The sequence below is a fragment of the Brassica rapa genome, unplaced genomic scaffold (assembly GCF_000309985.2).
Source record: "Brassica rapa cultivar Chiifu-401-42 unplaced genomic scaffold, CAAS_Brap_v3.01 Scaffold0051, whole genome shotgun sequence".
Classification (NCBI taxonomy): domain Eukaryota; kingdom Viridiplantae; phylum Streptophyta; class Magnoliopsida; order Brassicales; family Brassicaceae; genus Brassica; species Brassica rapa.
In genome coordinates this window covers 35218-60370 of record NW_022609997.1, presented here as the reverse complement: position 1 = coordinate 60370, position 25153 = coordinate 35218, and the positions used below count along the sequence as shown (strand labels likewise).

Sequence of the window (25153 nt, the reverse complement as noted above, 5' to 3'; positions counted from 1 at the left end):
GCTTCTTACAAAGTGATTTCATCCTGGTCTTGATTTGAAACGACGAAGAAAAGCTGTCCTATTCCCAAACTGGGAAACTGGAATCACCTGATTAGAAAGTGGGTAACTTCTTCATCCCAACTCCTATGAGATTTATTCAACTTCCTGGTTTTTCCCACACATTTATGTATCAAAATCAAGCTTCTTACAAAGTGATTCATCCTGGTTTGATTGGAACGACGAAGAAGCTGTCCTATTCCCAAACTGGGAAACTGGAATCACCTGATTTGAAAGTGGGATAACTTCTTCATCCCAACTCCTATGAGATTTATTCAACTTCCTGGTGATTCTCCACCATTTTATGTATCAAATCAAGCTTCTTACAAAGTGATTCATCCTGGTTTGATTGGAACGACGGAGAAGCTGTCTATTCCCAAACTGGGAAACTGGAATCACCTGATTAGAAAGTGGGATAACTTCTTCATCCCAACTCCTATGAGATTTATTCAACTTCTGGTGTTTCTCCACCATTTTATGTATCCAAATCAAGCTTCTTACAAAGTGATTCATCCTGGTTTGATTGGAACGACGAAGAAGCTGTCCTATTCCCAAACTGGGAAACTGGAATCACCTGATTAGAAAGTGGGATAAACTTCTTCATCCCAACTCCTATGAGATTTATTCAACTTCCTGGTGATTCTCCAACACTTATGTATCCAAATCAAGCTTCTTACAAAGTGATTCATCTGGTTTGATTGGAACGACGGAGAAGCTGTCCTATTCCCAAACTGGGAAACTGGAATCACCTGATTAGAAAGTGGGATAACTTCTTCATCCCCAACCTCCTATGAGATTTATTCAACTTCCTGGTGATTCTCCACCATTTTATGTATCCAAATCAAGCTTCTTACAAAGTGATTCATCCTGGTTTGATTGGAACGACGAAGAAGCTGTCCTATTCCCAAACTGGGAAACTGGAATCACCTGATTTGAAAGTGGGATAACTTCTTCATCCCAACTCCTATGAGATTTATTCAACTTCCTGGTGATTCTCCAACACTTTATGTATCCAAATCAAGCTTCTTACAAAGTGATTCATCCTGGTTTGATTGGAACGACGAAGAAGCTGTCCTATTCCCAAACTGGGAAACTGGAATCACCTGATTAGAAAGTGGGATAACTTCTTCATCCCAACTCCTATGAGATTTATTCAACTTCCTGGTGTTCTCCACCATTTTATGTATCCAAATCAAGCTTCTTACAAAGTGATTCATCCTGGTTTGATTGGAACGACGAAGAAGCTGTCCTATTCCCAAACTGGGAAACTGGAATCACCTGATTTGAAAGTGGGATAACTTCTTCATCCCAACTCCTATGAGATTTATTCAACTTCCTGGTGTTTCTCCACCTTTTATGTATCCAAATCAAGCTTCTTACAAAGTGATTCATCCTGGTTTGATTGGAACGACGAAGAACTGTCCTATTCCCAAACTGGGAAACTGGAATCACCTGATTTGAAAGTGGGATAACTTCTTCATCCCAACTCCTATGAGATTTATTCAAATTCCTGGTGTTTCTCCACCCTTTATGTATCCAAATCAAGCTTCTTACAAAGTGATTCATCCTGGTTTGATTGGAACGACGAAGAAGCTGTCCTATTCCCAAACTGGGAAACTGGAATCACCTGATTAGAAAGTGGGATAACTTCTTCATCCCAACTCCTATGAGATTTATTCAACTTCCTGGTGATTCTCCAACCCTTTATGTATCCAAATCAAGCTTCTTACAAGTGATTCATCCTGGTTTGATTGGATTGACGAAGAAGCTGTCCATTCCCAAACTGGGAAACTGGAATCAACCTGATTAGAAAGTGGGATAACTTCTTCATTCCAACTCCTATGAGATTTATTCAACTTCCTGTGATTCTCCAACACATAACCAAATCAAGCTTCTTAAAAGTGATCATCCTGGTTTGATTGGAACGACGAAGAAGCTGTCCTATTCCCAAACTGGGAAACTGGAATCACCTGATTAGAAAGTGGGATAACTTCTTCATCCCAACTCCTATGAGATTTATTCAACTTCTTGGTGTTTCTCCACCATTTTATGTATCAAAATCAAGCTTCTTACAAAGAGATTCATCCTGGTTTGATTGGAACGACGAAGAAACTGTCCTATTCCCAAAATGGGAAACTGGAATCACCTGATTAGAAAGTGGGATTACTTCTTCATCCCAACTCCTATTAGATTTATTCAACTTCCTGGTGATTCTCCAACACTTTATGTATCCAAATCAAGCTTCTTACAAAGTGATTCATCCTGGTTTGATTGGAACGACGGAGAAGCTGTCCTATTCCCAAACTGGGAAACTAGAATCACCTCATTAGAAACTGGGATAACTTCTTCATCCCAACTCCATGAGGATTTATTTCTTCAATTCCTGGTGGTTCTCCGCACCATTTTAGGTATCAAAATCAGCTTCTTACAAAGTGATTCATCCTGGTTTGATTGGAACGACGAGAAGCTGTTATTCCAACTGGGAACTGGAATCACCTGATTTGAAAGTGGGATAACTTCTTCATCCAACTCCTATGAGATTTATTCAACTTCCTGTGTTTTTCTCCACCATTTTATGTATCCAAATCAAGCTTCTTACAAAGTGATTCATCCTGGTTTGATTGGAACGACGAAGAACTGTCCTATTCCCAAACTGGGAAACTGGAATCACCTGATTAGAAAGGGGATACTTCTTCTTCAGCCAACTCTATGAGATTTATTCAACTTCCTGGTGTTTCTCCAACACTTTATGTATCCAAATCAAGCTTCCTTACAAAGTGATTCATCCTGGTTTGATTGGAACGACGAAGAAGCTGTCCTATTCCCAAACTGGGAAGTGGAATCACCTGATTAGAAAGTGGGAGAACTTCTTCATCCCAACTCCTATGAGATTTATTCAACTTCCTGTGTTTCTTCTCCAACACTTTATGTATCCAAATCAAGCTTCTTACAAAGTGATTCAACATCTGGTTTGATTGGAACGACGAAGAAGCTGTCCTATTCCCAAACTGGGAAACTGGAATCACCTGATTAGAAAGTGGGTAACTTCTTCATTCCAACTCCTATTAGAAGTTTTATTCAACTTCCTGGTGATTCTCCACCATTTATGTATCAAAATCAAGCTTCTTACAAAGTGATTCATCCTGGTTTGATTGGAACGACGAAGAAGCTGTCCTATTCCCAAACTGGGAAACTGGAATCACCTGATTAGAAAGTGGGGATAACTCTTTATCCCACTCCTATGAGATTTATTCAACTTCCTGGTGTTTCCCCACCATTTTATGTATCAAAATCAAGCTTCTTACAAAGTGATTCATCCTGGTTTGATTGGAACGACGAGAAGCTGTCCTATTCCCAAACTGGGAAACTGGAAATCACCTGATTTGAAAGTGGGATAACTTCTTCATCCCAACTCCTATGAGATTTATTCAACTTCCTGGTGTTTCCCCCCTTTTATGTATCCAAATCAAGCTTCTTACAAAGTGATTCATCCTGGTTTGATTGGAACGACGGAAAAGCTGTCCTATTCCCCAAACTGGGAAACTGGAATCACCTGATTAAAAGTGGGATAACTTCTTCATCCCAACTCCTATGAGATTTATTCAACTTCCTGGTGTTTCTCCCCACCATTTATGTATCAAATCAAGCTTCTTACAAAGTGATTCATCCTGGTTTGATTGGAACGACGAAGAAGCTGTCCTATTCCCAAACTGGGAAACTGGAATCACCTGATTAGAAAGTGGGATAACTTCTTCATCCCAACTCCTATGAGATTTATTCAACTTCCTGGTGATTCTCCAACACTTTATGTATCCAAATCAAGCTTCTTACAAAGTGATTCATCCTGGTTTGATTGGAACGACGAAGAAGCTGTCCTATTCCCAAACTGGGAAACTGGAATCACCTGATTAGAAAGTGGGATAACTTCTTCATCCCAACTCCTATGAGATTTATTCAACTTCCTGGTGTTTCTCCACCATTTTATGTATCAAAATCAAGCTTCTTACAAAGTGACTCATCCTGATTTGATTGGAACGACGAAGAAGCTGTCCTATTCCCAAACTGGGAAACTGGAATCACCTGATTTGAAAGTGGGATAACTTCTTTATCCCAACTCCTATGAGATTTATTCAACTTCCTGGTGTTTCTCCAATCCTTTATGTATCCAAATCAAGCTTCTTACAAAGTGATTCATCCTGGTTTGATTGGAACGATGAAGAAGATGTCCTATTCCCAAACTGGGAAACTGGAATCACCTGATTGGAAAGTGGGATAACTTCTTCATCCCAACTCCTATGAGATTTATTCAACTTCCTGGTGTTTCCCCAGCATTTTATGTATCCAAATAAAGCTTCTTACAAAGTGATTCATCCTGGTTTGATTGGAACGACGAAGAAGCTGTCCTATTCCCAAACTGGGAAACTGGAATCACCTGATTTGAAAGTGGGATAACTTCTTCATCCCAACTCCTATGAGATTTATTCAACTTCCTGGTGTTTCCCCACCATTTTATGTATCCAAATCAAGCTTCTTACAAAGTGATTCATCCTGGTTTGATTGGAACGACGAAGAAGCTGTTCTATTCCCAAACTGGGAAACTGGAATCACCTGATTTGAAAGTGGGATAACTTCTTCATCCCAACTCCTATGAGATTTATTCAACTTCCTGGTGTTTCTCCAACCCTTTATGTATCCAAATCAAGCTTCTTACAAAGTGATTCATCCTGGTTTGATTGGAACGACGAAGAAGCTGTCCTATTCCCAAACTGGGAAACTGGAATCACCTGATTAGAAAGTGGGATAACTTCTTCATCCCAACTCCTATGAGATTTATTCAACTTCCTGGTGATTCTCCAACTCCAAATCAAGCTTCTTACAAAGTGATTCATCCTGGTTTGATTGGAACGACGAAGAAGCTGTCCTATTCCCAAACTGGGAAAACTGGAATCACCTGATTAGAAAGTGGGATAACTTCTTCATCCCAACTCCTATGAGATTTATTCAACTTCCTGGTGTTTCTCCACCATTTTATGTATCCAAATCAAGCTTCTTACAAAGTGATTCATCCTGGTTTGATTGGAACGACGAAGAAGCTGTCCTATTCCCAAACTGGGAAACTGGAATCACCTGATTAGAAAGTGGGATAACTTCTTCATCCCAACTCCTATGAGATTTATTCAACTTCCTGGTGATTCTCCAACACTTTATGTATCCAAATCAAGCTTCTTACAAAGTGATTCATCCTGGTTTGATTGGAACGACGGAGAAGCTGTCCTATTCCCAAACTGGGAAACTGGAATCACCTGATTAGAAAGTGGGATAACTTCTTCATCCAACTCCTATGAGATTTATTCAACTTCCTGGTGTTTCTCCACCATTTTATGTATCAAAATCAAGCTTCTTACAAAGTGACTCATCCTGGTTTGATTGGAACGACGAAGAAGCTGTCCTATTCCCAAACTGGGAAACTGGAATCACCTGATTTGAAAGTGGGATAACTTCTTTATCCCAACTCCTATGAGATTTATTCAACTTCCTGGTGTTTCTCCAATCCTTTATGTATCCAAATCAAGCTTCTTACAAAGTGATTCATCCTGGTTTGATTGGATTGACGAAGAAGCTGTCCTATTCCCAAACTGGGAAACTGGAATCACCTGATTAGAAAGTGGGATAACTTCTTCATTCCAACTCCTATGAGATTTATTCAACTTCCTGGTGATTCTCCAACACTTTATGTATCCAAATCAAGCTTCTTACAAAGTGATTCATTCTGGTTTGATTGGAACGACGAAGAAGCTGTCCTATTCCCAAACTGGGAAACTGGAATCACCTGATTAGAAAGTGGGATAACTTCTTCATCCCAACTCCTATGAGATTTATTCAACTTCCTGGTGATTCTCCAACACATTATGTATCCAAATCAAGCTTCTTACAAAGTGATTCATCCTGGTTTGATTGGAACGACGAAGAAGCTGTCCTATTCCCAAACTGGGAAACTGGAATCACCTGATTAGAAAGTGGGATAACTTCTTCATCCCAACTCCTATGAGATTTATTCAACTTCTTGGTGTTTCTCAACCATTTTATGTATCAAAATCAAGCTTCTTACAAAGAGATTCATCCTGGTTTGATTGGAACGACGAAGAACCTGTCCTATTCCCAAACTGGGAAACTGGAATCACCTGATTAGAAAGTGGGATTACTTCTTCATCTCAACTCCTATTAGATTTATTCAACTTCATGGTGATTCTCCAACACTTTATATATCCAAATCAAGCTTCTTACAAAGTGATTCATCCTGGTTTGATTGGAACGACGGAGAAGCTGTCCTATTCCCAAACTGGGAAACTGGAATCACCTCATTAGAAACTGGGATAACTTCTTCATCCCAACTCCTATGAGATTTATTCAACTTCCTGGTGTTTCCCCACCATTTTATGTATCAAAATCAAGCTTCTTACAAAGTGACTCATCCTGGTTTGATTGGAACGACGAAGAAGCTGTGTTATTCCCAAACTGGGAAACTGGAATCACCTGATTTGAAAGTGGGATAACTTCTTCATTCCAACTCCTATGAGATTTATTCAAATTCCTGGTGTTTCTCCACCATTTTATGTATCCAAATCGAGCTTCTTACAAAGTGATTCATCCTGGTTTGATTGGAACGACGAAGAACCTGTCCTATTCCCAAACTGGGAAACTGGAATCACCTGATTAGAAAGTGGGATAACTTCTTCATCCCAACTCTTATGAGATTTATTCAACTTCCTGGTGTTTCTCCAACACTTTATGTATTCAAATCAAACTTCTTACAAAGTGATTCATCCTGGTTTGATTGGAACGACGGAGAAGCTGTCCTATTCCCAAACTAAGAAAGTGGAATCACCTGATTAGAAAGTGGGAGAACTTCTTCATCCCAACTCCTATGAGATTTATTCAACTTCCTGGTGTTTCTCCAACACTTTATGTATCCAAATCAAGCTTCTTACAAAGTGATTCATCCTGGTTTGATTGGAACGACGAAGAAGCTGTTCTATTCCCAAACTGCGAAAGTGGAATCACCTGATTAGAAAGTGGGTTAACTTCTTCATTCCAACTCCTATTAGATTTATTCAACTTCCTGGTGATTCTCCACCATTTTATGTATCAAAATCAAGCTTCTTACAAAGTGATTCATCCTGGTTTGATTGGAACGACGAAGAAGCTGTCCTATTCCCAAACTGGGAAACTGGAATCACCTGATTAGAAAGTGGGATAACTTCTTCATCCCAACTCCTATGAGATTTATTCAACATCCTGGTGTTTCCCCACCATTTTATGTATCAAAATCAAGCTTCTTACAAAGTGACTCATCCTGGTTTGATTGGAACGACGAAGAAGCTGTCCTATTCCCAAACTGGGAAACTGGAATCACCTGATTTGAAAGTGGGATAACTTCTTCATCCCAACTCCTATGAGATTTATTCAACATCCTGGTGTTTCCCCACCATTTTATGTATCCAAATCAAGCTTCTTACAAAGTGATTCATCCTGGTTTGATTGGAACGACGGAAAAGCTGTCCTATTCCCAAACTGGGAAACTGGAATCACCTGATTAGAAAGTGGGATAACTTCTTCATCCCAACTCCTATGAGATTTATTCAACTTCCTGGTGTTTCTCCACCATTTTATGTATCAAAATCAAGCTTCTTACAAAGTGATTCATCCTGGTTTGATTGGAACGACGAAGAACCTGTCCTATTCCCAAACTGGGAAACTGGAATCACCTGATTAGAAAGTGGGATAACTTCTTCATCCCAACTCCTATGAGATTTATTCAACTTCCTGGTGATTCTCCAACACTTTATGTATCCAAATCAAGCTTCTTACAAAGTGATTCATCCTGGTTTTATTGGAACGACGGAGAAGCTGTCCTATTCCCAAACTGGGAAACTGGAATCAACTAATTAGAAAGTTGGATAACTTCTTCATCCCAACTCCTATGAGATTTATTCAACTTCCTGGTGTTTCTCCACCATTTTATGTATCAAAATCAAGCTTCTTACAAAGTGACTCGTCCTGATTTGATTGGAACGACGAAGAACCTGTCCTATTCCCAAACTGGGAAACTGGAATCACCTGATTTGAAAGTGGGATAACTTCTTTATCCCAACTCCTATGAGATTTATTCAACTTCCTGGTGTTTCTCCAATCCTTTATGTATCCAAATCAAGCTTCTTACAAAGTGATTCATCCGGGTTTGATTGGAACGACGAAGAACCTGTCCTATTCCCAAACTGGGAAACTGGAATCACCTGATTAGAAAGTGGGATAACTTCTTCATCCCAATTCCTATGAGATTTATTCAACTTCCTGGTGTTTCCCCACCATTTTATTTATTAAAATCAAGCTTCTTACAAAGTGATTCATCCTGGTTTGATTGGAACGACGAAGAAGCTGTCCTATTCCCAAACTGGGAAACTGGAATCACCTTATTAGAAAGTGGGATAACTTCTTCATCCCAACTCCTATGAGATTTATTCAACTTCCTGGTGTTTCTCCACCATTTTATGTATCCAAATCAAGCTTCTTACAAAGTGATTCATCCTGGTTTGATTGGAACGACGAAGAACCTGTCCTATTCCCAAACTCGGAAACTGGAATCACCTGATTTGAAAGTGGGATAACTTCTTTATCCCAACTCCTATGAGATTTATTCAACTTCCTGGTGTTTCTCCAACCCTTTATGTATCCAAATCAAGCTTCTTACAAAGTGATTCATCCTGGTTTGATTGGATTGACGAAGAAGCTGTCCTATTCCCAAACTGGGAAACTGGAATCACCTGATTAGAAAGTGGGATAAGTTCTTCATTCCAACTCCTATGAGATTTATTCAACTTCCTGGTGATTCTCCAACACATTATGTATCCAAATCAAGCTTCTTACAAAGTGATTCATCCTGGTTTGATTGGAACGACGAAGAAGCTGTCCTATTCCCAAACTGGGAAACTGGAATCACCTGATTAGAAAGTGGGATAACTTCTTCATCCCAACTCCTATGAGATTTATTCAACTTCTGGTGTTTTCTCCACCATTTTATGTATCAAATCAAGCTTCTTACAAAGAGATTCATCCTGGTTTGATTGGAACGACGAAGAAGAACCTGTCCTATTCCCAAATGGGAAACTGGAATCACCTGATTAGAAAGTGGGATTACTTCTTCATCCCAACTCCTATTAGATTTATTCAACTTCCTGGTGATTCTCCAACACTTTATGTATCCAAATCAAGCTTCTTACAAAGTGATTCATCCTGGTTTGATTGGAACGACGGAGAAGCTGTCCTATTCCCAAACTGGGAAACTAGAATCACCTCATTAGAAACTGGGATAACTTCTTCATCTCAACTCCTATGAGATTTATTCAACTTCCTGGTGTTTCTCCACCATTTTATGTATCAAAATCAAGCTTCTTACAAAGTGACTCATCCTGGTTTGATTGGAACGATGAAGAAGCTGTCCTATTCCCAAACTGGGAAACTGGAATCACCTGATTTGAAAGTGGGATAACTTCTTTATTCCAACTCCTATGAGATTTATTCAACTTCCTGGTGTTTCTCCATGTTGAAATGAGTTGAGTATAAGCAAGGGAAGTGATGGGGTATAAGGAAGCATTATGAGAAGGATGTGTTAAGGAAAGGATGAGGTATGAGGTCGACCAGTCCGTACAATCCGTACTGACCGTACTGGCCGTACAGGCCGTACATTCTCGGGTCGACCCATCATCAACCAAAACTTACCATCCTTACCCAAGTTACTTTGGAGAGTTACCTTGAGTGTTAAGGAGGCTTATGACCGTTGAAGGGAAGAAAGGAGACGCGGAGAAGACAGGCTGGCATAGCTGTAAAGTAATCAGCATCTTGGAATATGCTGAAAGTGTGTGAAGCACTCCATTGGCTAGTTCAAACCATCCGCTCCCTTTAGCTTTGACTACACATGCTTTGCCTTATCTCTTATTCTGAAACCCTAGTCTTTCCTTTGCTATATATTGTAAACTCTGCCTTGATTAATATTAACACACGAGTTTATGAGTCTCTCTCTCTCTAGTTCATCATGATAATCTCATACACTTTCTCTTAAACACTCTAATCTCTCTTGAATCTCTCTTAGACTTCTCAATACCTTTCATATTCTCTAAAGTCATATGGTATCAGAGCCAGGTTGGCTGTGGTATTGAGATCGTGTGTTCTTCAGCTTCAGATAAAAGTTCTTTCTTGTGAGATTCTAAACCAAGTCCAAGCAAATCAAGATGGGAGGAAACAAGGTGATTACGGTTCCGATTTCACTCAAGGGTGGGGGAAACTACCTGTTGTGGTCTAGGCTTGTGAAGACAGCCATTGGGAGGCTAGGGTTATGGGGTCACATCACAGATGAAGCTCCAGCACCAGTGGCCAGTGAAGAAGAAGGTGGAAGAGAGCTCGCGGTTGCTGATGGAAAGAAGTGGATTCAAGATGACTTGATGGTGCTATCTGTGCTGCAAGGATCTCTTGAAGAACATCTCTTGGAAGCCTACAGCTACTGTGAGACTCCAAAACACCTGTGGGAGGTACTCCAAAAGACTTTTGGGAACGTTACCAATCTGAACCGTGTGTATGAGATCAAGAAAGCTATCAACACACTGGTACAAGATGGAGAGGAGTTCACCAAGCATTTGGGCAAGTATAGATCCTTGTGGTCTGAGCTTGAATCGTTGAGGCCAAGCACGGCTGATCAAGAGCTACTCATGGAGAGGAGGGAGCAGGATCAGGTGTTTGGATTGCTGTTGACTTTGGACCCTCCGTTCAATGATGTGATCAAACACATGTTGAGGATGCCAAGTCTTCCATCCATGGAGGAAGTATGTGCGCAGCTCCAGAAGGAGGAAGGGTCTCTTGGTCTCTTCGGAAGCAAGGGAGACTTAGCTCTAGCCAACAAGGCTGAGGAAGGAGCGCAAGCTAACCGTGCAGCATACAAGACTGATGAGAGGAAGTATGGTGATGAGAGGAGGTTTGGAGGCAACTGTGATCACTGCAAGAAGCCGGGACACAAGAGGAGCCAGTGCTGGATCCTTCATCCCCATCTCAAGCCGGCCAAGTTCAACAAGGATCGAGAAGCCAGAGCTAACCTGTCTACTGAAGCAAGTGAAGCCGGTCCATCAGGAGCAGGCTCAAGTGCACAAGTGGGTGAAAGCGCAGGCAAGGCAATGGCAACTCACTACACGGCCGCAAAGAGTTTGGAGCATGAAGTGATCCGCAAATCTGACATTGATGCCCTCATCAAAGCTCTTAAGGAGTCTGGTACATTCGGAAACACTCTTGGTTACTCTTATACTGCTCATATGATGCCTAGGAATGAGAATAGGTTGATAGATATCATTGAGAAATTAAAACTGAGAAATGAATCACCTAGAACTCATCTTGCTAGAGGCATAAAACCATTGATTGTTGACTCTGGTGCATCTCATCACATGATTAGTGATGATAGCTTGATCAAAAACATAGAACCTGCTCATGGTCATGTAATGATTGCAAATGGAGATAGAATTCCCATTAAAGGTGTAGGAGACTTAAAGCTATTTGATAAGAACTCTAAAGCATTTTACATGCCTGATTTTACTTCTAATCTCTTATCTGTTAAAAGATGTACCAATGATCTACAATGCAATGTTATCTTTAGTCCTAACAATGTGACATTTCAGGATATTGAGAGCAATAAGTTGATCGGACAAGGAGTAACCAAGGGGGATCTTTATGTACTTGAAGACATTAACCCCATTTCTAGTTGTTTGCTGAGTTCTGTTTTAAGTAAAGGTGCATTATGGCATTCTAGGCTAGGACATCCACATGTTAGAGCCTTAAGCTTAATGTTTCCAGGTGTCATGTTTAAAAATAATGATTGTGAGGCTTGTATTTTGGGAAAACATTGTAAGACTGTCTTTAAAAGATCTACTACTATCTATGATAAGTGTTTTGATCTTGTTCACTCTGATGTATGGACTGCTCCCTGCTTATCTAGAGATAATTACAAGTACTTTGTCACATTTATAGATGAGAAATCTAAATACACCTGGATAACACTCATTAAAACAAAGGATAGGGTTCTTGATGCATTTAAAAACTTCCAATCTTATGTATCTAACCAGTATAATGCCAAGATTAAGATTTTCAGGTCTGATAATGGTGGAGAATATACTGGCAATGCATTCAAGAGTCACCTAGCTCAACATGGGATTCTACATCAGACAAGTTGTCCATACACTCCTCAACAGAACGGTGTAGCTGAGAGAAAGAATAGACACCTAATGGAGGTGGCAAGGTCTATGATGTTTCATACAAGTGTGCCTAAGAGATTCTGGAGTGATGCTGTGATCTCGGCTTGTTATCTAATCAATAGGATACCAACCAAGATCCTGGAAGATCAAGCTCCTTATGAAGTTTTAAACAGAAGCAAACCTGTGCTGGATCACTTAAGAGTCTTTGGATGCGTGTGCTTTGTACTTGTACCCGGGGAGCTAAGGAATAAGCTAGAAGCAAAGAGCACAAGAGCCATGTTCATTGGCTACTCAACGTCACAAAAGGGATACAAATGCTATGATTCAGAAGCCAGGAGAGTTCTTGTGTCTAGAGATGTGAAGTTCTTGGAGGATAAGAGCTTTTATGGAGATAGAAAGTGGGAAGATCTTGAAGATTTGTCTCAACCATCTGATCGAGCTACAAGTCTTAGGCGTGTACTGGAAGGACTTGGAATCAACATGTCCCAGGATCAGCAACCATCAAAGGAGAATGAAGCTGAAGAACCATCACACCATGATCATGAGGGGGGAAATGAGGCTGAGCCTGAAGATCATGAGGATCAAGACTCAGATAGTCATGGTCAAGGTGTGATACAAAGAGAGGAAGAATCCATACAAGAAGATTATGTGGAACCAATTGAACCAAATGAAGTAGAAAGAGAAGCAGTTCAGCCTACGGTGGTGCAGCCTACGGTGGTGGAGGTGGAACAAGCCCCATTAAGGAGAAGCACACGACTGAAGAGAGATGCTTCCAACTGGGTAAACACGAGAGTGTACTACAATGCTCAAGCTGTGAAGCATCCCTCTCAGGCTGTGTGCTCATTTGCGAGCTACCCAAAGGAACATTGTGCATTCATTACAAGCTTAGATGAGAGCAGTGTACCAAGATCATATGAAGAAGCAATGTTACATGAAGATTGGAAAGAATCAGTGGGTGATGAAGCAAATGCTATGATAAAGAATGACACTTGGTTTGAAAGTGAGTTACCAAGAGGGAAGAAGGCAGTAACAAGCAAGTGGATATTCACTATCAAGTATCTACCTGATGGAACTATTGAGAGGAAGAAGACAAGACTGGTGGCTAGAGGATACACTCAAACATATGGGGAACACTACATTGATACCTTTGCCCCTGTTGCCAAACTCCATACCATAAGAATTGTACTATCTCTTGCTGTGAATCTTGAGTGGGAGCTTTGGCAGATGGATGTGAAGAATGCCTTTCTTCAAGGAGAGCTAGAGGATGAAGTGTATATGTATCCCCCACCGGGTCTAGAGCACCTTGTGAAACCTGGAAATGTATTGAGACTCAAGAAGGCTATCTATGGGTTGAAGCAATCTCCTAGAGCATGGTATAACAAGCTGAGCACTACCTTAAATGGGCGTGGGTTCAAGAAGTCTGAATTGGATCACACTCTCTTCACTCTCACTACACCCTCAGGTATCATCTGTCTACTTGTATATGTTGATGACATTATCATAACAGGTAGTGATAAGGCTGGTATAAAAGCCACAAAGGAGTTTTTGAAATCTGTGTTTGAAATCAAAGACTTAGGAGAAATGAAATACTTCCTTGGAATTGAGTTGTGTAGATCTAAGGAAGGATTGTTCATTTCCCAAAGGAAGTACACACTTGATCTTTTGAAAGATGCAGGTATACAAGGAGATAAGACAGCAAAGATGCCTCTTGAAGATGGATACAAGATTCCACGTGAGGGGGAGATTGAAGATAGCAAGGCCTTTCATGATCCAAAGCTATACAGGAAGCTAGTAGGGAAGCTCATCTACCTCACCATCACACGACCAGACATTTGCTTTGCTGTGAACCAAGTGAGCCAGCATATGCAAGTTCCAAAGGATCATCACTGGCGCATGGTGGAGAGACTGCTCTTGTATCTGAACGGGACATCAAGCCTTGGAGTTTGGATGGGATGCAACAAGAGTACTGAAGTAGTGGGATATTGTGATGCGGATTGGGCTGGAGATAGAGCAGACAGAAGATCAACCACTGGCTACTGTACATTCATTGGAGGCAACTTGGTGACTTGGAAAAGCAAGAAGCAGAAGGTGGTGTCTTGTTCAAGTGCTGAAGCTGAGTATAGAGCAATGCTGAAGCTTACCAATGAGTTGGTATGGATCAAAGGGATCTTGAAGCATTTGGAGATAGAGCAAGCAACTCCAATGACTATGTATTGTGACAATCAAGCGGCTATACACATTGCAACCAACTGAGTCTTCCATGAGAGAACCAAGCACATTGAAGTTGATTGTCACAAGGTGAGACAGATGATTGTCTTGGGAGTAATCTTGCCATGCTACACAAGGAGTGAGGATCAACTTGCGGATGTGTTCACTGTTGAGAAGAGTTGAATAAACAAGTGTGAAGTACTAAGGGGTGAAGACTGAAGAGGGTATGTTAAGCATTGGTGTGATGGGAGAGGTTCACATTGGCCTGACCGTACAAGGCCGTACAAGGCCGTACGGTCCGTACACATCCAGACAAGTGAAACCTCGACCGCGGTTACAAGAAGTTACCCAAGTAACTTATGGGAAGAGAAGGAGCTTTGGTTGATGAATCAGACCGTTTGAGGATAAGAGAGGCGCGGCTTTACAGGCTGGCACAGCTGGAAAGGCAAGAGCATCTTTGTCCAAGATCCTAGATGCTCCAAGCATGTGGGAACGCTGATTGGCCGAGTTAAAGAGAGCTTATCCTAACCTTGTTGACCTCACATGCTGATATGATCATGGACCAGCCAGCTGATGGAGATAGAAATAGAGATGAACCAGCTGAAGAAGATGAGGTCTTAACCATTCCTAAAGGTCCCATGACTCGAGCCAGAGCTAGGAAACTCAAAGAAGCTATTGGAGGACTAATCAGGAAGTCCTTGGAGCAAGAAGAATGTCTTGGAGGAAGCTTGATACTTCAAGATACGCTTATCACCATTCAAGCCATCTTACCATCAAGTTGAGTATCATCTAGGCTAGCAAGCTATGTGTGCTCTTTTCCTATCATTGTTTTTGTCCCATCGGGTTTTGCAATGATAGGTTTTTAACGAGGCCATAGTCTTGCTATCTTATCACCTAGTTGATACTCTCGGACCAAACCACATGAAGAACCTTATGCTATCTTTATTTCTAAGTATTTATGTCTTTCATTTTCGAAAACTCTATCTAAGTTATGTCTTTATTTCTACATTAATTGTAGTATCATTGAGATGATTGATAGATCTGATTGTTTAGTGCCTCATATTGTTAGATCTAAGAATTTCGATCGAATTTTGAACAAAAACCTTTTCACATTCTTGTCGATTACGTTATCGATTTGCTTGATCCAAAACTTTCTTGTGATTGTGTGACTCGATCTGTTGTTAAGATCATAGATCAGGATTTGATTATCTCATTTCATCATCCGTTGAATCTGATCTGTTATTGTTTCAATTTCGAAAAGATTGAATTCAAATCGTCGCGTGTTGATCAAGTATCTTCATTTGCCGCTTTGTTTGAAAAACTTTGTTTCCTTATTTGAATCTTGAGTTCTGAATTCTTTTGAACTACTTACTGGTTCAAGTTTTTCGTGTATCAGGAAGCAATGGGGTCTGAGGAAGATGATGAAACCTTTGTGCGAAGGAATAGATTGCTGCAAGAAGCAATCACCAAACAAGTGATGGAAGCGATGGTAAAGTTACTGGAAGAGAAGTATGATCAGAGACCGCATGATGGGCAAGGACAAGCATCTGGATCAAGACATGAGCCAAGAAGAAACAGACAAGGTCAGCGTGAGCATGCTGGATCAGAAGAGACTGATAACTTCTATGAGAGAAGTAGCCATAGCTCCGGTTCAAGACGTAGCAGTAGAAGATCTCGACGTGATCATGAGGGCCGGAGGCATAGACGCAATGAGCTATCAGGGTTAAAGCTTAAGATCCCTCCTTTCCATGGTAAAGCTGATCCAGATGCCTATCTTGAGTGGGAGAAGAAGATCGAACTCGTTTTCAACTGTCAGCATTACTCAGAGACTAAGAAGATTCAAGTAGCTGCTACCGAGTTCAATGACTATGCATTGAGCTGGTGGGATCAGTTGGTTACAAACAAGAGGCGCAATGGTGAATTTCCCATTGAAACATGGGCAGAGATGAAAGCTGTGATGCGCAAGAGGTTTGTACCAAGTCATTATCACCGTGATCTCCATCAAAAGCTGAGACTGCTCACACAAGGAACAAAGTCTGTAGAGGAATACTTTCAAGAGATGGAGTTGCTTATGCTAAGAGCTTGTGTATCTGAGGACAGTGAAGCTACCATGGCACGGTTTCTTGGTGGACTCAACCGTGAAATACAAGATAGAGTGGAGATGCAACACTACTTGGAAATAGAGGAGATGCTACACAAAGCTATCTTGGTGGAGCAACAAGTTAAGAGAAGAAGTCATGCGCGTGGCAGCTATGGTTCCAATAGATACCAGACCTCTAAGGAAGATAAACCGAGCTATCAAAAGGAGAGCAAGCCACAGCCAAAAGAAGAAGCCAAGTCTAGTAGCATCTACAACAAAGATAAGGGGAAAGTGGAAGCTACAAGCTCGCGTGCAAGAGATGTGAAGTGTTTTAAGTGCCAAGGACGTGGGCATTATGCTAATGAGTGTACCAACAAACGTGTGATGATCCTTCATGCCAATGGAGAGTATGAATCTGCTGATGAGGAGACAGAGGCCGAAGAAGATCACAGTTCAGAAGAGGAGTATGTTGCCAACCCGGTTGCTGGAAGGTTGCTAGTTGCTAGAAGAACCTTGAGTCTTCAAAGCAAGACCGAAGAAATGGAGCAAAGAGAGAATCTCTTCTATACTAGATGTCTAGTGCAAGGAAAGGTCTGTAGTCTTATTGTGGATGGAGGCAGTTGTGTCAACGTTGCGAGTGAGACTATGGTTAAAAAGTTGGGTTTGAGGGTCCAGAAGCATCCTAAACCATATAGGCTCCAATGGCTCAATGAAGAGGGCGAGATGAGAGTATCTACTCAGGTTATGGTTCCCTTAGCCATTGGTAAATATGAAGATGAGATTCTTTGTGATGTGTTGCCTATGGAAGCTGGACACATTCTCCTTGGAAGGCCGTGGCAATCAGATAGACGTGTGATACATGATGGGTATGCCAACAAGCACACCTTTGAGTTTAAAGGGAGAAAGACAGTTCTTATGCCTATGACTCCTAAGGAAGTTCAGGTTGATCAGCTTCAGCTACAAAAGAAGAAAGAGATAGATCTTCCCGCTGAATCAACAAAGCAACTAAACTTCTATGCCAAGTCTGGTGATGTTAAAAGATCTCTCTGCTCTAACCTTCCTATTCTTTTGTTTATCTATAAGGAATCCCTCTTGACTACTACTAACATTGCACCGGAGTATCCGAGTGAACTTGTCAATCTTTTACAGGAATATCAAGATGTTTTTCCAGAAGATAGTCCCAATGGACTACCACCAGTGCGAGGGATTGAGCACCAAATTGATTTTGTGCCCGGTTCTACACTTCCCAATAGGCCAGCATACAGAACCAATCCGGTGGAGACCAAAGAACTACAAAGGCAAGTGGAGGAACTGATGGAGAAAGGTCATATCCGAGAGAGCATGAGTCCTTGTGCTGTTCCAGTGCTACTTGTGCCCAAGAAAGATGGGAGCTGGCGCATGTGTGTTGATTGCAGAGCCATCAACAATATCACTGTAAAGTATCGCCATCCTATTCCTAGATTAGATGATATGCTTGATGAATTGCATGGTTCTTGCATATTTTCTAAGATTGATTTGAAAAGTGGATACCATCAGATTAGGATGAAAGAAGGAGATGAATGGAAAACTGCATTCAAAACTAAACATGGTCTATATGAGTGGTTAGTCATGCCATTTGGATTAACCAATGCACCTAGTACATTCATGAGATTAATGAATCATGTTCTTAGATCATTCATTGGCATATTTGTTGTGGTATACTTTGATGACATCCTTGTATACAGTAAGAGCTTTAATGATCATATAGAACATCTTAGAGCTGTTCTTAATGTGCTTAGAAAGGAATCTCTTTTTGCTAACCTTAAGAAATGTACTTTTGGAACGGATCACTTGGTCTTTTTAGGCTTTATTGTGGGTGCAGATGGGGTTAAAGTTGATCCAGAGAAAGTAAGAGCTATACGAGAATGGCCAATTCCTAAGACAGTGAGTGAAGTGAGGAGCTTCCATGGACTTGCTGGTTTCTATAGGCGCTTTGTGAAAGACTTCAGCACCATAGCATCTCCCTTGACTGAAGTAATCAAGAAGGAAGTCGGATTCAAGTGGGGAGAAGCACAAGAACTTGCCTTTCAATGCCTAAAAGAGAAACTTACTAATGCCCCTCTTCTTATACTTCCTGATTTTAATAAAACTTTTGAAATAGAATGTGATGCTTCAGGAATTGGAATTGGTGCTGTATTGATGCAGGAGAAGAGACCCATTGCATACTTCAGTGAGAAGCTTGGAAGAGCTACCCTCAACTATGCAACCTATGATAAAGAACTATATGCCTTGGTGAGGGCCTTGCAGACTTGGCAACACTACCTCTGGCCTAAAGAGTTCGTCATACACACAGATCATGAGTCTCTCAAATACCTCAAAGGACAGCACAAACTCAGCAAGAGACACGCAAGGTGGGTTGAGTTCATTGAGACATTTCCTTATGTCATCAAGTATAAACAAGGTAAGGAAAACATAGTTGCTGATGCATTATCCAGAAGGTATGTTCTCTTGAACACTCTTGATGCTAAGCTGTTAGGTTTTGAGCAGATTAAAGAAATGTATGAATCTGATCCAGATTTTAAAGAAGCTTATAACTCTTGTGAGAAATTTGCTGCTGGACATTATTTTAGACATGATGGATTCCTCTTTTATGATAATAGACTGTGTGTGCCTAATTGCTCTTTGAGAGATTTGTTTGTTAGGGAATCACATGGAGGGAGTCTCATGGGTCACTTTGGTATTGCAAAGACTCTTAAAACCTTGCAGGATCATTTCTTTTGGCCTCGGATGAAAAGTGATGTGGAGAAACTATGTGAGAGATGTGCAACTTGCAAGCAAGCTAAGTCTAAGGTTCAGTCTCACGGTTTGTATACTCCTCTCCCTATTCCTTATCATCCTTGGAATGATATATCTATGGATTTCATTGTTGGATTGCCTAGAACTAGGACTGGGAAGGATTCTATCTTTGTTGTTGTTGACAGGTTCTCAAAAATGGCACATTTCATAGCATGTCACAAAACTGATGATGCATTGCATGTAGCTAATCTGTTCTTTAAGGAAATTGTGCGTTTACATGGCATGCCTAGAACCATAGTTTCTGATAGAGATACTAAGTTTCTTAGTTATTTTTGGAAAACTCTTTGGTCTAAACTAGGCACTAAGTTGTTGTTCTCCACTACTTGTCATCCGCAAACTGATGGACAGACTGAAGTAGTTAATAGAACTCTAGGAACACTCTTGCGTGCATTCATTAAAAAGAATCTGAAATCTTGGGAAGACTATCTGCCACATTGTGAATTTGCATATAATCATGCTGTGCATTCTGCTTCTAAGTTTTCACCCTTTGAAATTGTTTATGGGTTCAATCCCACCTCTCCTTTGGATTTAATTCCTTTACCTGAGTGTGAAAGGGTCAGTTTGGATGGCAAAAAGAAGGCAGAGATGGTGAAACAACTCCACGAGCAAGCTAGGCTCAACATTGAAGAGAAAACTAAGCAGTATGTCAAGCATGCCAACAAAGGAAGGCGTGAGATGGTCTTTAAAGAGGGTGACAAAGTTTGGGTTCATTTGAGAAAAGAGAGGTTTCCTAATGAGAGGAAGTCAAAGCTTATGCCAAGAATTGATGGACCTTTTGAGATCACAAAGAAGATCAGCAACAATGCCTACAAGATTGATCTCCAAGGTAAGTATGATGTGAGTAATAGCTTCAATGTTACTGACTTGATCCCTTTTATTGCAGATGAACCTGATTTGAGGTCAAATCCTTTTCAAGAGGGAGGGGATGATATGATCATGGACCAGCCAGCTGATGGAGATAGAAATAGAGATGAACCAGCTGAAGAAGATGAGGTCTTAACCATTCCTAAAGGTCCCATGACTCGAGCCAGAGCTAGGAAACTCAAAGAAGCTATTGGAGGACTAATCAGGAAGTCCTTGGAGCAAGAAGAATGTCTTGGAGGAAGCTTGATACTTCAAGATACGCTTATCACCATTCAAGCCATCTTACCATCAAGTTGAGTATCATCTAGGCTAGCAAGCTATGTGTGCTCTTTTCCTATCATTGTTTTTGTCCCATCGGGTTTTGCAATGATAGGTTTTTAACGAGGCCATAGTCTTGCTATCTTATCACCTAGTTGATACTCTCGGACCAAACCACATGAAGAACCTTATGCTATCTTTATTTCTAAGTATTTATGTCTTTCATTTTCGAAAACTCTATCTAAGTTATGTCTTTATTTCTACATTAATTGGAGGAGCCTGTTCGTTTGATTTCGAAATGCTTGGAGCCTGTTCCAAGCCTTTCACTATATATATGTGTAACTCGGCAACCCTAGCATCTATCAAGTTTTCTATCACTTAAACCTTTGTGTTTTCTTCTCCCTTGCTTTCACGAGTTAAGAGAGTGTCTGGTGTGTAGTATCCAGTCTGTTGGTGTGTAATATCCAACGCCCAAGGGCTTTAGAAAGGTGTGTCATATCCGATCTAAGTCTAGGAGTATCAAGGAGCCTTTTCCGCAGCCTCTTGTGTCACCATTCGATCCACAGCCTTGATAAACTCGAGTCTTTGATTCGTTTATGCAAGGATCTATCCAAACCATCCAGAGAAGGGTCCTAGGATCACATTACATGCTTAGCTCCTCTTTATGATTTCGAAAACCCTAATGATCTCTCACTATATATTGTAACTCTTGTCATTAATAATAAACATACAGTTCTGAGTCTATCTCTCTACATTCATACTCTCTCAATCATGATTCTCACCTAAACTTGTCATAATCTCACATTCTGTTCCTTAATCTTCTCTAAATCATTTCATTCTCTTAATCTAATATGGTATCAGAGCCAGGTTGCTCATATTCTGGTTTCTAATCTCATTAATCTTCAGCTTCATTTCATCTACGGTTGTTCTTTAAAGCATTTGGAATGGAGGAAAGCAAGAGCAAGACTCTCTCGGTGGCGGTTACGTTGAAGGGTGGTACTAACTACCTGTTGTGGTCTGGCTTGGTGAAAGCAGCGGTTGGGAGCAAGGGTCTATGGAGCCATATCTCTGGTGGAGCTCCAAGACCAGTTGCTAGAGAAGGAGAAGGCGGTCAAGAGCTGGTGGTGGCAGATCAAGAGAAGTGGGATCAGGATGACTTGAAGGTGCTTACGGTGCTACATGGGTCACTTGAAGCCTCGATCTTGGAAGCATACAGCTACTGTGAGACGCCAAAGGACCTGTGGGAGACACTCCAAAAGGTCTATGGTAACACATCTAACCTGAGCCGTGTGTTCGAGTTGAAGAGATCGATCAACACACTTGTGCAAGAGGAGGTGGAGTTTACTAAACACTTGGGAAAGTTCAGAGCCTTGTGGTCAGAGCTAGAGATGCTGAGGCCCAACACCACTGACCAAGATGTGCTCATGGAAAGGAGAGAACAAGACCAAGTGTTCGGCTTGCTACTCACCTTGAATCCGATCTTTAATGATCTCATCAAGCACATCTTGAGGTCACCAAAGCTTCCCTCCCTTGAAGATGTGTGTGCTCAGATACAAAAAGAAGAGGGATCAGTTGGGCTGTTCGGAGGCAAGGGGGAGCTCACACTTGCAAACCAAGCTGATACTATCCAGGCAAACAAGGCGGCTTACCGCACTGAAGAAGGGAAGTTTGGAGGGAAGTGTGACCATTGCAAGAAGCAGGGCCACAAGAGGAGCCAATGCTGGATTCTGCACCCTCACCTCAAGCCAGCAAAGTTCCTGAAGGATAAAGAAGCAAGGGCGCATCTGTCTGAAGGGGCAAGTGAAGCTGGAACATCCGGAGCTGGGCAGACAATGCGAGATGGTGAAGGAAAGGCCTTAACTACCCAACACACTCCGGGGAAGAGCACTGATGGTGAGATGATAAGGAGATCAGACATTGATGCCCTCATCAAAGCTCTCAAGGAGAATGGTAACTGTATGAACTCTCCTTTAGGATACTCTCTTGCTGCATCCTATATAGATAGAACTGATGGATATCTAAGTCATAGTATTGAGACTACTAGAGCACCTAGAACTCTAAACAGCTTGAATGATTTGCCTAGAACCTTTGCAGCTAGTAATGTGATAAAACCATTGATTGTAGATTCAGGAGCTTCTCATCACATGATTAGTGACACTAGTTTGATTAAAAATATCGAACCTGCTTGTGGAAATGTGATGATTGCTAATGGTGATAGAATTGCAATTAAAGGAATAGGAAATCTAAAGCTGTTTGATAAAGAGTCTAAAGCATTTTATATGCCTGAATTCACATCTAATTTATTATCTGTTAAAAGATGTACTACTGATTTGCATTGCAATGTTATCTTTAGTCCTAATGATGTGAAGTTTCAGGATATTGATACAAGGAAAATGATTGGCAAGGGAGTTACCAAAGGAGAGCTTTATATGCTAGAAGACATAGCTCATGTTTCCAATTCAAGTTGCTCGTTTAGTTCTATTTCCAGTTTGAATAATAATGCATTGTGGCATGCTAGACTAGGTCACCCACATGTTAGAGCCTTAAGCTTAATGTTACCAGGTGTCATGTTTAAAAATAATGAATGTGAAGCATGTATCTTGGGCAAACATTGTAAGACAGTCTTTAAGAACTCAACTACTATCTATGAGAAATGTTTTGATCTTGTGCATTCTGATGTGTGGACTGCTCCTTGCTTGTCTAGGGAAAACTATAAGTATTTTGTAACATTCATTGATGAAAAATCCAAGTACACCTGGTTAACACTCATTAAAACTAAGGATAGAGTTCTTGAGGCATTTTAAAACTTTCAAGCTTATGTATCTAACCATTATAATGCCAAGCTTAAGATTTTCAGATCAGATAATGGTGGGGAGTATACAAGCAATGCCTTCAAGCAACATCTAGCTTCACACGGAATCCTTCATCAAACTAGCTGTCCCTACACTCCACAGCAGAATGGAGTGGCTGAGAGAAAGAATCGACACCTCATGGAGGTTGCAAGATCAATGATGTTCCAAACCAATGTCCCAAAGAGATTCTGGAGTGATGCTGTGATCTCAGCCTGCTACTTGATCAATCGGATTCCCACAAGAGTCTTGGAGGATCAATCACCATTTGTAGTGTTAAACAAGCTCAAGCCATCTCTAAGCCACTTGAGAGTGTTTGGAAGCCTTTGTTATGTACTGATTCCGGGAGATATGAGGAACAAGCTGGAACCTAAGAGTACTAAGGCTATGTTTGTAGGGTATTCCACTACACAAAGAGGATACAAGTGCTTTGATCCTCAAACAAGAAGACTCCTAGTGTCAAGAGACGTGAAGTTTATAGAGACTAAGGGGTACTATGAAGAAAGAAGCTGGGAAGATTTGAAGGATCTAGCTCAACCATCTGACAAGGCTGCAAGCCTTAGGATGATCTTGGATGGTCTTGGGATCAATACAACCCAGGATCCAAAAGGGCGAGAAGCACCAGTTCAAAATGAAGCTGAAGACACACCCCATGCTGATCATGAAGGGGGAAACCAGTCTGATGGAGCTCATGAGAATGAAGGGAGCGCAAGTCCTGATCAACAAGGGATGCGAAATGAAGATGAAACTGAAGAAAGAGATCAGTTTGAGGTACAATCTGAAAGAGGAGAAGAAGGAGAAGTACTGAATGAAGCGGCAACTAGGGAACCGGGAGTGGAGATTCATCCACTTATGGAGACAGTACCGTTAAGAAGGAGTACAAGAGTGAGGAGGGATCCATCTAACTGGACCAACACCAGAGTCTATTACAATGCTCAAGCTGTGGCACATCCTAGTCAAGCTGTGTGTTCATTTGCTCAGTTTCCAGATGACCATCACGCATTTATGATCAGTTTGGATACAAGCTATATACCAAGGACATATGATGAGGCAATGAAAGACAAAGAATGGAGAGATTCAGTTGCGGATGAGGCTGATGCTATGATTAAGAATGAAACCTGGTATGAGAGTGAGCTGCTTAAAGGGAAGAAGGCAGTGTCTTGTAAATGGATATTTACAATCAAGTATCTACCTGATGGAAGGATTGATAGGAAGAAGACAAGGCTGGTGGCTAGAGGGTTTACTCAAACATATGGAGAAGATTACATTGATACCTTTGCACCAGTGGCTAAACTTCACACAATCAGAATCATGTTATCCATTGCAACAAACCTTGGATGGGGCTTATGGCAGATGGATGTGAAGAATGCATTCCTCCAAGGGGAGCTTGAAGATGAAGTATACATGCATCCTCCTCCGGGACTAGAGAGCATGGTGAAGCCCGGAAATGTGTTGAGACTTAATGTGTTGGATGCCTACAGCTACTGTGAATCAGCCAAGGAGCTGTGGGACACGCTGAAGAAGGTGTATGGGAACATTTCCAACCTCAGCCGTGTGTTTGAAGTGAAGCTAGCGATCAACCGTCTTGCACAAGAGGACATGGAGTTCACTAAGCACTTGGGGAGGTTCAGGTCCTTATGGTCAGAGCTGGAGATGCTGAGGCCGAGCACAACTGATCCAGATCAGTTGAATGAGAGGCGCGAGCAAGACAAGGTCTTTGGTCTGCTTCTCACACT

The 25153-nt window shown here is 41.2% G+C and overlaps 1 long non-coding RNA gene across 1 annotated transcript; it reads right to left on the bottom strand.

Annotated features, from left to right (window-relative positions):
- Positions 1–2203: 2203 nt before the first annotated feature.
- LOC117129684 lies at positions 2204–2919 on the bottom strand. Its single transcript, XR_004453309.1, has 3 exons — positions 2883–2919; positions 2533–2707; positions 2204–2358 (listed from the first exon to the last, which is right to left on the bottom strand). It is a non-coding gene; the product is annotated as an uncharacterized LOC117129684 (long non-coding RNA).
- Positions 2920–25153: the final 22234 nt, after the last annotated feature.